The sequence below is a fragment of the Protopterus annectens genome, chromosome 7.part0 (assembly GCF_019279795.1).
Source record: "Protopterus annectens isolate FY-2018-M chromosome 7.part0, PAN1.0, whole genome shotgun sequence".
Lineage (NCBI taxonomy): Eukaryota > Metazoa > Chordata > Ceratodontiformes > Protopteridae > Protopterus > Protopterus annectens.
In genome coordinates, this window is record NC_056739.1 from 893,078,211 (window position 1) to 893,092,638 (window position 14,428).

A 14,428-nucleotide genomic window follows, 5' to 3' on the forward strand; every position below is an offset into this window, starting at 1 on the left:
TCTGTTGTTGGATGTAAACTTACTCCTTCCTTCCAGTTTTGTCTTTCCTTGGCCATCTCCTTCAACTCCTGACTCACTAGTTAAACCTGGGTCACTTGGTGCATAGTCATGGCCAAAACGTATCTGCTGCATATCTGATATGATCTAAAGCGAAGAATTTCCTTTACAGCAGCTGGGACTGGATGACCCCAAATGCAGTTGCGCATTAAGTGGCCTTGTCATTAATTGGAAATGTCTGCAAAATAAGTAGTTAATCAAGTACAAGTTTTAAAGGTGTAGCTCTGCAGTCCATTTCTGTTTTCTGTTGTGAATAGTTTATTATGGCTGGGCTTTTCATTGTGTTTACTGATTATTCTGCGTAAAACATGTAGTTGTGTTAAACGTTGCTGTTGCTCCTTACTATGAGAATGATCAATAACTAAATCATAACATTTTAAGTTTACTTTACATTTCCTCAATAGCAAAGGGGCAAGACCAATTTAATTTTCATTCCTGTGGATGCTACTGAAGGTGCTAACACAGGCGATGGTGTTGGGTTTCTTTATATAATCCGTGTTGGCTTGTACCTCTTCAGTTTTTCTCTACATTGAGAAGCATTTGGTCCTTTTGCTGCATTTTCGACAAGCTGTTTATCAGTGGTGTGGGTTGCTGTTTTACTTTTTTTTTCTTTCTGATGAAAGTTTTATAAAAGCATCCTCATTTTTCCAAGTGTTCTATTAAACTAAAAGCTTTTTTATTTGCTTGTGGAGGATTACCAAGTTTCCCTTTGTGAGCTGAGAGCTACCTTCAGTAAGAAAATAATTCCTTATCAGTCCTTTCATGACTGCTCTTAGAGGTGGTGCAAGGGGTATCTGCCTCTTCTCTAACAAGCATCTTTCTGTGAACAGCCAGAAGCAGAACGTTTCACTGAAGAAAAATGCACATGCTCAGGGAGATGGAAAAGCTGGAAAATGGTATGGACCTAGTGGGCAGAAAGCAAAAGGCAGTAAAGATCCAACCAATCCTATGAAAAGCTAACAGCACTGGTTATAGAGAAGCAGTGCTTTGTCTTCTTCTCTGGTCTTTTGGCTGTTACAGCTTCACCTCCAATTTTTTTTAATAACATTGTTGGAGAGAGTGGGACCATGTCTCCACCTCCATCCAGGCTCTTCAGAAGTTGGAGACTTCCTGATTGAATAGAGATTTCCATTCTGTATACATATCAGCTGCACCAAAAGAGTGGCTCTGTAAGCAAGGGATTCCAGTCTTCCTAGTTCAAAAGGCTGTGAAAGGTCCATTTTAGGTCTCCACGAAGAAGCTCTCCCTCTAAGAATAGCCTTATCCCATATGATATAAGGGCTCACACCTGAAGACCAGATGCCTGCCCCAGCCTGTACCCTATTTACCTGTAAAAAGTTCTGCCAGTGACTGTGTCTGTATGATACATAATCGGTTATCAAAAGATCCAGCCATTGCCATCAGGAGCATCTCCCCAGCCAAAAGAAAGAGGAAGTCCTCTCCCCCAAACTCCTCTGATTCATACTTGGATTTGGAAGGATTTGGTATGTTTCACACACATCTCATCCTAGCACTGTGATATGGATGGCAAGGAGAGAGTCTCACCAGACTCCTCGATGCCTCTTTCAGTCAGTAGTCTGACCAGGGAACCTTTCAGGTCGATGCCAGAAGACTTCTCCGAGTCACATAAAAGGTACCTAGATCTCTGTGGTATTGAAAAGACTAGATTATCAACTGTTCCTCCTGTATTCTGGCCATCTGAGGCTGCGTTTGAAAATGCATCCTTAGCGCTGGACAGCTATGCTTCTGCCCTTAAGAAGCCAGACAGGACTTGGAGGGTGCAGAACACATGTAAATTTGTTTACAAAAAATACAGACCCTGCTAATGCATTCATTTTTTATGATGCAGCTAGGAGATCTATGCCAGCTCCTGGAGCAACACACACTGTAATAATAAATGAAAGCTGGGATCTGTCTTTTTTTGAAAGAAAAGTTAAGAAGGAGCATTTCTGCTGTCTCCAGTGCTGATAGTCTTACATTGTAAATACCTTCATACTTGCACATTGATCTGCTTGGTAACATTGTGAGAACAGTGTATTCTCCATTATGCGTGGTGGTCTTAATAGATGCTGTGCCACTGTCCCATAGTCTAGCCTACCTTGCTGAAGCAGGGCAGTGATCTTGAAGGGAACCATTTCTTTTATGCATCAGTAAAGGTTCCTGAGCCGTCATGTCCGGGGAGTATGTAGAATTTACTAAAAGCACCTACTACTAAAGTAGTTTGTTCTCTTGTGGGATCACAGTTCATATACCATTCTGATTGGCATTTGTTTAATGGTTTATTCAAATCACACTGTTTAATTATGAAACATCTTTAACTGCTTTTATTTAAAAACTCCTGCCTTGCTTATAAATCCATTCCCAGGCTTTCTTTCGTAGCAGCATTGTTATCTCAGTGAGGTACAAACTTTATAAGCACTGCATTTTTCCCAAAAAAATATCTGTAATGCTTCAGGGCTTTGACATTTGTGCAGTTGGTCATTTTCTGTGTCGTGCTTCAGTCTCTGTGACATTATGATTACCAGTGTATTACAGTCTTGTTTTATGTTTATGTAATTTAAAGCATGCTGTGTTAATCTGTTTAACAGCTGTATCAACCTGTTTTTCTTGTCATGCTCTTCTTGTGTCTGAAACCCATGCATATAGATAGTCATTTAGTATTTGCAGTGCTTTCAAAGTCTTTAGTTACCAGACCAACAGACTTTTTGAATACTTCAGGGTGCTAATGGAATTCCAAACAAAAGTCTAAGAAGTGTATGTCTTTCTTGTGTGTATGAGATGTATACAGTTTGCAACTGCATTCATCTAACGTATCTACCAGAAACCAGGATGTCCTGACTGAAATCACTGTCGCAGTATTCCGAAAGTGGGTTTTACTGCTGACATCCAGCCGGGGTACCAAAGCTTAAACCTTCAAAGGAGCATATGTCTGATGTATGACCTCAGCTTGCAAGCGTAGAGATGTATCAGTGTGGACGTTTTAGTATATATCCTTGCAATCTGTCTCCACCAGCCTGAAACCAGATCTTGCACCTGTCTGTCTGATCTTTCCATGGTGGTTTGTACCATAAGCTTTTTCAGATTCAGATAAGTGCCCCATTGAGCAACTTTCTTTATTGTCTAAATTGTTTTGCTGTCATTTTATTTGATGTCAGCTAGAAGGGGTAAGTGAGAGTTTGGTAGGTAGATTCCCTACAAAGACCTCCATATCCAGTGTCTTTTCTGTCTAGTTGCAAAACATGACAACAGAGCTTGTTCCATTTGTCAGTCCTTTGCACCTAAGACATTGCATTCCTGTTTGTGTTTACCACTTTTCTGGGAGACCCAGTAGCAGCCCACTGTAAGACAGTGGACTCCTCCACACCGAACGTACCTACAATTCATAAGAAAAAAACTCAAAAGCATAGGCCTGATATTCAGTCTGCCTAGTCTGATTCTGACATAACCACACGGGTCTCTGAACCCGTGGTACTTATGACTGTACCTCAGACTCCTCCTATCATGTCTACTGGGGGCCAGGATGGAGTCAGAGGATCGCACTTCCAAAGAGGCTGTTACTGCAGCTGAGAAGGGGAAACAGGGAAATCATTATCTCAGAGGGACCAGAAGGCATCCCACATATTTTAGTTGGGAAAGAGATTCCTGGCAAACTGAGCTGTGTCAGTGGTCAGAGTCTCCTTACTTGGCTTTCTGTTGATTTTTCTTTGCAGTGACATCCACCTGAACCAAGTATGTTTGCTCACCTTCTAGGAGTGGATGGACTTCTCTCTGGGCCTGTTTAAGGCCATTATGGCCCTAAAACCACATTCATTTTCAGCTCCTCCACGCAGTTCACATAAGCTTATTGTGGCATCTTCTTCCTCTAAAGAGGAGACCTCCAATTCCAATGACCATTCATTAGCTTACTTCTTTCAAGTTCAATCTCTTGGCCAGGTTTCCTCATACGAGGAGGATTTACTTTCTCCAGACTCCTCTGTGGAAGAGGCAACCTTCAGTGAGATCATTTTAAATATGATGAAATGTTTTCGGTGGATGTCTAAGCAAATTTCTGATGTCAAAAAGAAAAACTAGAGCTTTTTGGAAGTGTTCACTTCCACCCCCTTCCCTGGCCCTCCAGTCCTGGTGGCTGTTTTTGGATGCTCTGTCATCCAGTTCTTCAGCTTCTGACTCAGACTCCTGCTCCCAAAAGGACCGACAGATTCTACAAGGCCCCAGAGGACCTTAAGTTCCTTTGTAAGAATCCTGTAGTTGACCCTTCTGCTGTTTCCCTGTCCACTGACAAATCTTCTGAGTTACGCTCTACCTTCAGACAAGAGCAGTAGGGCTATGGAAATATGAGGGAAAAAGTTTATACTTCTACACTTGCATTTGGAACAGCAAATTATCTGACCTGGATGACCAAATATCTCTTATTTATTGTTAATTTAAACAAGGCTGTGGGTGGCATGTCGGCTGTAGAATCTAAACAACAAATGTTCTCCTTGGTAAATCAGGACACTCAAGTGGCTAGACATAGTATAAACTGCAGCGTTGATGCTTTTGAGGCTGCTTCCAGAGCAGCTGCTACTGGTACAATCATTCTCAGATAGCCCTAGCTATGAATCCAGCCCTTGCTAGAAGATTTCAAAGCCAAGATCCTTGTTTCCACCCGTGACAAAAGCATTTTTTTTTCAGATCACAGGCAGCTAGCCTGTTTAAAGCTTTTGGGAACAATGTAAAACTACGATAGACTGCACATAAATTCTTCTTACCACAGGAATTACCCAGACAAGCCCACTTCCTTTGTTAGAAGGGAATATAGACCTTCTCAGAAACGCAAGAAGACACCCAGGAAAAAATTCTCAAAAAGCCTGAAAGGGAACAAACTGGGAGACTTCCCCTCTCCAAAAGTTACTTTGACTATCTTTCCAACCCCTCTTCCCCCTCAGTTCTACCCTTCCCTTCTCAAAAAGACTACTCAGTACATCTCAAACTGGGAAAAGATTACCACAGACAACTGGGTACTATCCATCATAAAGAAGGGCTACTCTATGTCCTGGAAGAACTCCCCTTCCTTCAAAGGCATCCCACCTCCACCCAACTACCAGTTAAATCTTCTTCCTCCCATCCTGTGGGAACTGCAGTCCCAAGACGCAATAGAGTTAGTTCCTCTTCAGTTTGTGGGACAAGTATTTTCTTCTTGGAACCAGAAAAAGTCTGAAGTAGAAGGGCAGTAGAGAACCATACTGGATCTCTCTCTGCCCAACACTTTCCTGAAACATTCCATTTGTAAAATGCTTTTCCTTCAGACCTTGCTTGAGGGGTGTGGGTGCACATCCACAAGCTCCAGAGCCATTGGCAGTCAATCCTCCAGGAAGACCACATCAACCTGAAAGAGATGAGCTCTGTTATCTACCACTGGAAACTGGGGCCTGTAAGAGTATTCACAGACAACACTACATTCATGTGGTACATAAATAAGCAAGGAGTACCTAGGTCATTACCAGTTATGCAGATTGGTTCATATTGCTTGGGATCTAACCTACCCAGACTCGCATGTTTCTTCAAGCATTATACATTCCATCACAGGTCATCATCCTGGCAGACTCCCTAAACAGGTCAATCGAAGACCCCAAGAATGGACTCTCAACAAATAAGTCTTCATAGACACAGTCCACAGGTGTGGGAAACAGACAGACTTACTTGCCACAAGAGAGCAAAAAAGAGCTCTCCCTGTTTTGTACTAAGACTCCTTGCCCCTTAGCATGCAGGACAGAATGCACTCTCCTTTCAGTGGACAGGGAAGTTTATTTATGCCTTCTATCCACTTCCTGTACTGCCAAAAGTTTTACTAAAGATCCAGAAAGAAAAAAACAAAAATTCTACTAGTGACTCCCTTTTGGCCAAGACAGAGAAGAGGAATCAATGCTATCACTTACCCAGGGCAGTCATCACAAACTACACCATAAAGTGGATATGATTACATCAGAAGGCCCACTTTCTTTACCCAAACCTATCAGCTCTCAAACTAAGGCTGTAGATTATAGGTTTCTGATCCCTTCTATACACAGATTTTCTGAGGCTGTGCTTTGGGTTCTCTGGAAGGCAAGGAGACCCAGCACATGAAAATCCTACATAACTAAATGGAAGAGATCTTCTGTGTGGTATCATGCAAATAATCAGGACCCCCCCAAAATAAGAGGTTCCTCTTGTCTTATTAAAACCGTCTGTCATATTTCTCTATTAAAGCCCACCTTTCACCCATCTCAGCCTGTCTTCCCCTCAACCTGCCTGTTATGCCCAGGCTTGATGTCAGGCAATTTCTAAAAAGTGTGCTACACTTAATGTGTCTGTGCCCCTGCCTTGGGATCTCAATTTTGCGCTAAAATAACTCAGTCTGCCCACTTTTGAGTCGGACGCTTCTTCTGTTCTCAAATTTTGCACTTGGAAAACTGTTCTGTTGTTAGCTCTCACTTCTGCTATGAGAGTCTCAGAACTACAGGCACTCATGGCTGTTTTTATTTTTCACAAGGATAGCATCCCTGAGGGTCAAGCTTTCTTTCATGCCTAAAGTGGGAAACAGATCTCTGTCAATCAAGCCATCAAACTGCCTACTTTCTTTCCAAACCCACTGAATAGGGTTGAAAGGATCCTACATTTTGCAGATGTGCACAGATAGCTGAGATTCTGTTTGGACAAGCCCTAAGTCTATTTGTAAGTCAGACCAACTGTTTGTGTCTTTTATGGACTCTAAAGTAGGCCAGTCAGTATCTAAACTAACTATTGCAATCTGAATTTCTTTGTCCATTTCCTTTGTTTACTCAAACCATAGCATATCCTTGGCATCCTTCCCATGGAGCTCATTCTGCTAGAGAGTAGCCTCTTCTCATGCTTTATACAAAGGGGTAGATTTCAGGACAATCCTAGAAGTTGCTACCTGATCCTATGTGCACACTTTCACTAAACACTACAGAACAAATGCTTTTTCAAGGTCCTGGGCTGCCTTTTTACCAGGTCAGTCATTTTCTGGACAATTCTCGCTGTTCTCACCCATCCTCCCTTCTGTTCCCATAAGTTTTGTGAACTGCCCATCTGTTTGGAGTACTGCAACAGTGATTTCAGTCAGGGCATAGTACAGTTGCGTAACTACTTTCCATAAGAGTAGTTGCCTTACTGATCACTGTTACAGTATTCATTTGCACCCTCCTTCCCTCTTTCTGGTCTTTTCTTCTCCTCTCCTTAATATGTGGCCTGTATGCTAGACCCTAGGACTGTGGGGGGGGGGTCTCTCTCATAATCTACTTTGTTCATCCCTAGCTGAAAACTTTTCTATCAGATATCTTCAGGCTGCTGGCTTTTAGAGATAGTGTATGGATTTATGCTCATACATCCATTGATATACCTCTATGCTTGTGAGCTGAGGTTGTGCTTGTGAGCTGAGGTCCTACTTCCAACTTATTCTCCTGGGAAAGTTCAGATGCCAGTGGTGAAAACCCATTTGTTGGAATACTACAACAGTGATCAGTAGAACATCTACTGTTACAGTTCCTTTTTATATAACTGTACTTTTTACACGTAGTACTGAACAAAATCTTTGCATTTGGCATTACAGTGGGCTGCTTTCTTACCTGTAAGTAGTGGATTATCTTGTCTTTTTCACAACAGTAACTGTAATAATTCACCCAGTTTAACAAAGTATTACATTTTGCACCTATATTTGGCATAAATTCTGCATTTATCAGTTGTCATAATTTCTTGTCAGTAGTCTGACTAATTATTACTGCCTTAATATTCAGAGGCATTTTTTTCTGTGCATCAACTCTTGTGACTTCAGTATTTACATACAACTCATTTGACTTGGTTTTAGTTGCTCAAGGTTGCCTTTGCTTATGAGCTATGGCTTTCTTCATTTAGGAGCGATTTGTTAGTGCCCAAGTGTATCATGGTTATAACTTCTCTGAGCTCTCTGAGAAAAATATTTTTTTTCTCTACTGCTTAAGGTGCATCAGCTAGATTGATTGTAATTCTATACATCCAAGCCTCTAATCTCTTGAGAGCAATATTTCTTTACTTCTTGTGATAATTATTCACTGTGATATTGAAAACACACGTGGGTTTTCAGTGAGTTTCTCAAGATGGCAAGTGCACTACACAGAAACACTGACGATATCTTGTACCCTTTGTTAGATCATTAATCAAATAAATTTATGAAGAAGGAAGTGTTCCGTGAAAGTGCCTCATATGACATAACCTGTATCTGTCTCATTAGCATATAAAGGTGCATATGTTATGATGTCAAGTTGTCAGTCTCGCCTTCATTCTTGCTGGATGGGTTCGGAGCCGATCCTTGGCTTCGACTCGGCCTTATACTAAAGCTCGAGAGCTATTTACTGGCTCGAGGCCCTCCCCATATCCCACAATGCTAGGTGTCAGATACCCAGATCTCGTTTGCCGCTTCAGCTACAAGGTTGCAAATTTACCGGCTCCAGGTTATATAACTCTTTTCTAGCGTTTTATTATATATATATATATATATATATATATATATATAGTTTTTTCTTATTAGATATTGTCTTTAGTGTTTCCTTTTCTAACCCCTTGAAAAACCCCCTTTAAAAACTCTTTTACTGTAATTTTTTTAGAGTTCCCCCCTCCCTACCCGTTAGGGTAGCGTTAATTTTTCTTATATATATTCTACCCGCTAGGGTTAGTTGTATATAATCAACAGTGTTTTTATTCTTATTCTGCTACTTATATATATATATATATATATATATATATATATATATATATATATATATATATATATATATATGTTACTTTATAGTGATAGTTAGATATATTGTTAGCAGTATTATTATACTCTTTTTTTTTTTTCTAGTGCGTGTGTGTGTGTGTGTGTGTGTGTGTGTGTGTGTAGTGTTTAAAGCACTAGTTACCTGTTCCCTTGGTATCCTTTTTTTCTACTTTTCAATATGTCTGTGGATACTAAGGTCTCCGGTTTCAAGAAGTGTGACTCGTGCTGTCAGAAGATGTCTCTGACAGACGGTCACACTTCTTGTGGGTATTGTTTGGGCCCCCTACACCTGCAGGACTCTTGTGCAGTCTGTCATGCCTTCAGTCCAAGAGTCCTGCAGGAGCGTAGGAACAAACTTATTTTGAGGGGCTTGCTTAAGCCTGAAGGGTCCCAGACTAAGCCTTCGTCGGGTAAACCCTCCAAGCCCGCTAAACCGTCGGCTCCCTGTTTGGAGCCGTCGCCGAGTGGAGCTCCTGCCTCCTCATCGGTTCTGGCTGGAACCGACACTTAAGACCTCAGTCGGCTCCGGCCTTAGTATCGGAGCCTTCTGTGAGCCGAAAACGCTCGAGGTCTCCCTCTTTGGAGTCCGTTCGTTCAGCTCCGAGGTCTCCGTTACTACAGTCGGAGTGGAACCATAGGTCTCACTCCTCTCGGTCCTCCAGGTTGTCTGATCACTACCTCGAGAGGGTGGACAGTAGGCTCTTAAAGTCGCAGGCACTGGCCCAAATGTTGACTAGCCCTTCTCAACAGACTGGGGCTATCCCTGTATCTTCATCAGTTCCTCCTCCGACTCTACCACTGTGTTTGGAGCCGTAGCTCGTTGGGGCTCGAATCATCAGAGCGTCGGAGCTGATACCACACATTTCGTCTCCCTCGTCGGCTCCTATCTCTTCATTGGTTACGTCCATGGAGGGATCCGGGCGTCGAGACTCCCTCGTCTGCTCCGAGGGGGCGAGTGGCATCGGAACGTTGTCCGACCCCGTTCCCCCTCTCGGTGCCTCGGTGCAGGTGAGCTCGGCCCCGACATCGGCCTCGGAGCCATCACTCTCGGTGCCGGGAGGGGCTCTCATCTCTTTGGAGCTGGGACCTTCCTCTCTGCCTGATAGGGGCACCTTCGAGGTCATGATAAGCATACTGACTCCTGGGTCAGATCCATGATCGGCCCCTTCGGCTCCTCCCCCCATGGTGCCTGCTTCGGTCTCTGTCCACCCTCCTGACCCCAAGCATTTAGAACAAACGCTCCAGGTCGCCCCACTGGGGGTATCTTCCTCTTCTGAGGCCTCCCCCGATCATTTGGAGGAGCCCCCTTGGAAGAAAACATGTAAGAGGAAACATGCTGACTCCCCTGAGTCTGTCACGTCTGACACCGATTTGGAGGATTCGGAAGGGTCCCCAAGGTCCCCCTCTGAGGATGTCTCCTTTTCAGACATCCTTGAGATCCTTAAGCAGAGGGGGAATTGGACTGCCCTTAACCCTTCCGAGGATGAGTCGGTGTACCTGGACGCGTTTGGTTCTCACCCTTCCACCTCCTGGGTGTCTCCGCCTTTTGACCCACTCATGGAAGTGGTTGCTCGGAAGGCGTGGACAGCCCCGGACTCAGTGGAACCAATTCCCCGTAGGCCCGCTAAATTTATTACAGCCCCATCGGACAAACAGTTTCTAGCTAAGGGGGTCCCGGTTGATGCCATGGTGGTGGCAGCGGCCACTAAGAAGGAGTTGGCTGACCCTTCGGTACCTGTACATCCTCCTAATAAAGAGTCTAGGACAATGGACAGGTACGGAAAGCAGATGTTCTCTTCAGCGACCTTTGCCATGCGGTCGCTGAATTATCTGTGCCATTTCACCCGACTTCAGAGGGATCTTCTCAAAGAACTGGGTGATACCCTTCAGGATCCATCGGCTGCGGGGTCTCAGGATAAGGTTAACTCCCAGCTGGCGACCTTAAATTCCATAGTTAACTCCTCCATGCGGCTCATTTCTTATGCGGCCGATGGTGCGAGTAGGGCCGCAGGTACAGGTGTGACTTTGAGAAGACACGCCTGGATGCGGTTATGTAACTTTGCTGACCCCTGTAAGGCGTTGGCTTTGTTTGGACCACAGGCGAAGGATACACTTACCAGGTGTGAGCAGGAAGGCAAGACTCTCTCTGCCGTGGGAGTCTGTTTTTCTACTCCCTCCAGACCATACCCCAAAGGTCAGAAGAGTGGAAAAATGTGGTTTCGTAAACCCCAGAGAGTCGTGCCTGACACGCGTGGTGAGTTTTCCTCCAGGGGCAGAGGAGGAAACAATAATAGATGCCACCCTAGGGGCAGAGGGGGTCCGCAAAATCAGGGTAGCAGAGAATCTTTCTCTGACAAACCCTTCCAGCACCTCTGATGGGCTGCCCGACTGTCCACCTTTGGAGGCAGTCGGGGGAAGATTGTCACTGTACCCAGAATCCTGGCAACTCCTCACACAAGACCGATGGGTACAGTCTATCATATCTGAAGGTTACAAAATTCCCTTCGTCCGCACCCCTGTACAAACAAACAGATCCCTTCCAGATGTCCCACCCACTCTAAGGGATCAAGCAGTACTAGAAATTTCAAATCTGCTGGAAAAGAGGGCCATCCAGCTAGTCCTAGCAGACCAGCTAGGATCCGGGACTTACTCCCAAGTTCTTTTTGGTACCAAAAACGACAGGAGACTGGAGACCCATTTTGGATCTCAGCAGATTAAACAAGTCTGTTCAAAGAACGAAGTTCCGGATGGTCACGCTCCAGTCCATTCTACCCTCCTTGGGTCAGGACAATTGGATGTGCTCCATAGACCTTCAGGATGCGTACTACCATATAAAATTGGACAGGCGTTCCAGAAGGTTTCTCCGCTTCTGGCAGGGAGCCAGTCCCTATCAATTCAGAGCCCTGATCACCAAATGCATGGCAGTGGTTACGGCTCACCTGAGACGATGGGGATTCCAGGTGTTTCCATATCTAGACGACTGGCTCCTTACTGCTTCCACCAGGCATCGGCTATTGCGAGCCAGGGACTATACCATCCAGACTTGCTCCGAGCTAGGTATATCAATAAATTTCGAAAAGTCTGCATTGTCGCCTTGTCAGTCTATAACCTTTATAGGCGCAGAATTAAATACAAAAGATCTATCTGCAAAACTTCCTCCAGATAGAGTATCAGACATTCACCGACATGTGCAGATCCTACTACAGTGCAAGATGATTCAGCTCAGATTTGTACTGAAAACATTGCGTGTCATGGCAGCAGCGATCATTTTAGTCCTCCTGGCTCGTTTTCACATGTGGATCCTCCAGTGGATGCTGTTTACCCAATGGTCCTTTCAACAACTTCCAATGTCCCACAGGATAATAATCACTCAAACATGCAAAGACCACCTGGCTTGGTGGATGGTCTCCCCTCTACTTCTCCAGGGCAGACCATGTGTTCTTCCTTCTCCTGTTGCCACGGTGACCACGGATGCCTCCCTGATTGGTGGGGGGGGGGCATTTTTAGGGCAGGACTGTCCAGGGCACTTGGCAACCCCTAGAGTACCACCTGCACATAAACGTCTTGGAGATGAGAGCGGTACTTTTAGCGTTGCAAGCTCTTCAGGACTCTCTACCTACCGGGACTATTGCAGTTCAAACGGACAATATGTCTGTAGTGTGGTACATCAACAAGCAGGGCTGAACCAGGTCCTATCCCTTATGTCGAGAAGCACTCAGACTCTGGCAGTGGGCGATCTCTTCCCAATTGTTTCTGATAGCAACGCACATCCCCGGGAAGTCCAACGTCATAGCAGACCGGCTAAGCAGAGCCATTCTCATGCCTCACGAGTGGTCTCTCGATCAGTTAGTAGCGGACAAGATTTTCCACAGATGGGGTCAACCTTGCTGCAACCTTTTTGCAACCCCTCTCAACAGCAGATGCGAAGACTTCTTCACTCTCTTTCCCCCAGAGACGCTCTAGTACACAATTGGCCCCGGGCTCTCCTATATGTATTTCCGCCTTTTCCCTTAATTCTCAAACTGATTCAGAAAGCGACCGCTTTGGGTTCCAGGATGATCCTCATTGCCCCTTACTGGCCTTGACAAATTTGGTTCCCATTCCTGCATCATCACCTACTGGAGCAGCTCTGGAGTCTGGACCCAGTGCCAGACCTGTTGGTCCATCAGTCGGGCGGGCTGCACCAATCCCTTCAGTCTCTCAACCTCACAGCTTGGTTGCTCTACTTCCAGCCTTAGCCAGGCTTCCTCATATTTCTCAACCAGTGCATGAAATCATCCTTCACACAAATCTACTACCAGAAAAACCTATGCTAGTAAGTGGAGACGTTTCTCCTTCTGGGCGGAGGCCAGAAATATAGATCCTTTTACAGCCCCTGTCCACAGTGTTCTGAATTTTTTGGCAGAGCTTTTTCGAGCGGGCTCCTCTTCTGCCACCATTAGAGTCCAATTGGCTGCTATCGCTAATTTTCACGCTGGCCTGTCAGAGACCAGAATCATGTCCCATAAACTTTGTAAAGCCTTTCTTAAAGGGACTGTTTTGCTGAGGCCTCCGGTTAGAGATCCCCCGTCTTCATGGGATTTGAATCTGATACTAGCTTCCTTGATTCTCCCTCCTTTTGAACCTGCGGCCACCTGTTCCTTAAAGTTACTCTCCTGGAAGACTCTCTTCTTAGTAGCCATCACCTCAGCTAGAAGAGTGTCGGAACTTCAAGCCCTCTGTATTCGTCCTCCCTATCTTGTTTTTCACAAAGATAGAGTTTCACTCAGAACTAATCCTTCCTTTTTACCCAAGATTCCTTCTGAGACAAACCTGAATCAGGCCATTGATCTTCCTGTCTTTTTTCCTAACTACTCAAACAGAGCTGAACAAAAGCTGCATTATTTGGATGTTCACAGACAATTACATTTTTATTTAGATAGGACAAAACTAACTAGGAAGTTGGACCAACTCTTCCTATCCTATGCTGAGGGCAAGCAGGGCCTGCCAGTGTCTAAAGTATCTTTATCTAGATGGTTGGCCTCTATCATTTCCTTCATTTACCAACTAAGACATAAAGAACTCCCTACAAAACCAAAAGCTCATTCCACCAGAGCGTTAGCTACGTCAGAAGCTTTTCAAGCAAGACTTCCAATGGAATCTATTTGTGCTGCAGCCACATGGGCCACTCCTCATACCTTTATTTCTCATTACAAGTTGGATATGGCCTCCAGGAGTCGGGCTGCGTTTGGTTCCACTGTGCTCGAGAGTCTGTTCCGATGAGCCACCCAGGTCTAAGAAGCTAGGGACGCTGTCCCATCCAGCAAGAATGAAGGCGAGATTGACAACTTTAAGAAGTTATGTACCTACCATAACATTCCATGTTAGTTGCCTTCTTCTTGCCTTCTTTCTTGCATCCCACCCGCCATCCCCCTAGCCTGGACAGACCGAGATTAATCCTTCTGAGGCCTTATTCCTCTGCTTGACTATTTCCTAGGTTATGTCCTCCTCCGTTGTTACCACTGTAGGTAAACTTTATAGTAGGGACAGGTGTCTCCATGGTGTTAGCTCTACCAAATGAGATCTGGGTATCTGATGCCTAGCATTGTGGGATAT

The 14,428-nt window shown here is 44.6% G+C and overlaps 1 protein-coding gene across 1 annotated transcript in view; it reads left to right on the forward strand.

Moving 5' to 3' along the window:
* Window positions 1–14,428, forward strand: part of RRP9 (ribosomal RNA processing 9, U3 small nucleolar RNA binding protein) — a gene marked incomplete in the record, with an annotated part of 550,676 nt that overhangs the window by 240,265 nt on the left and 295,983 nt on the right.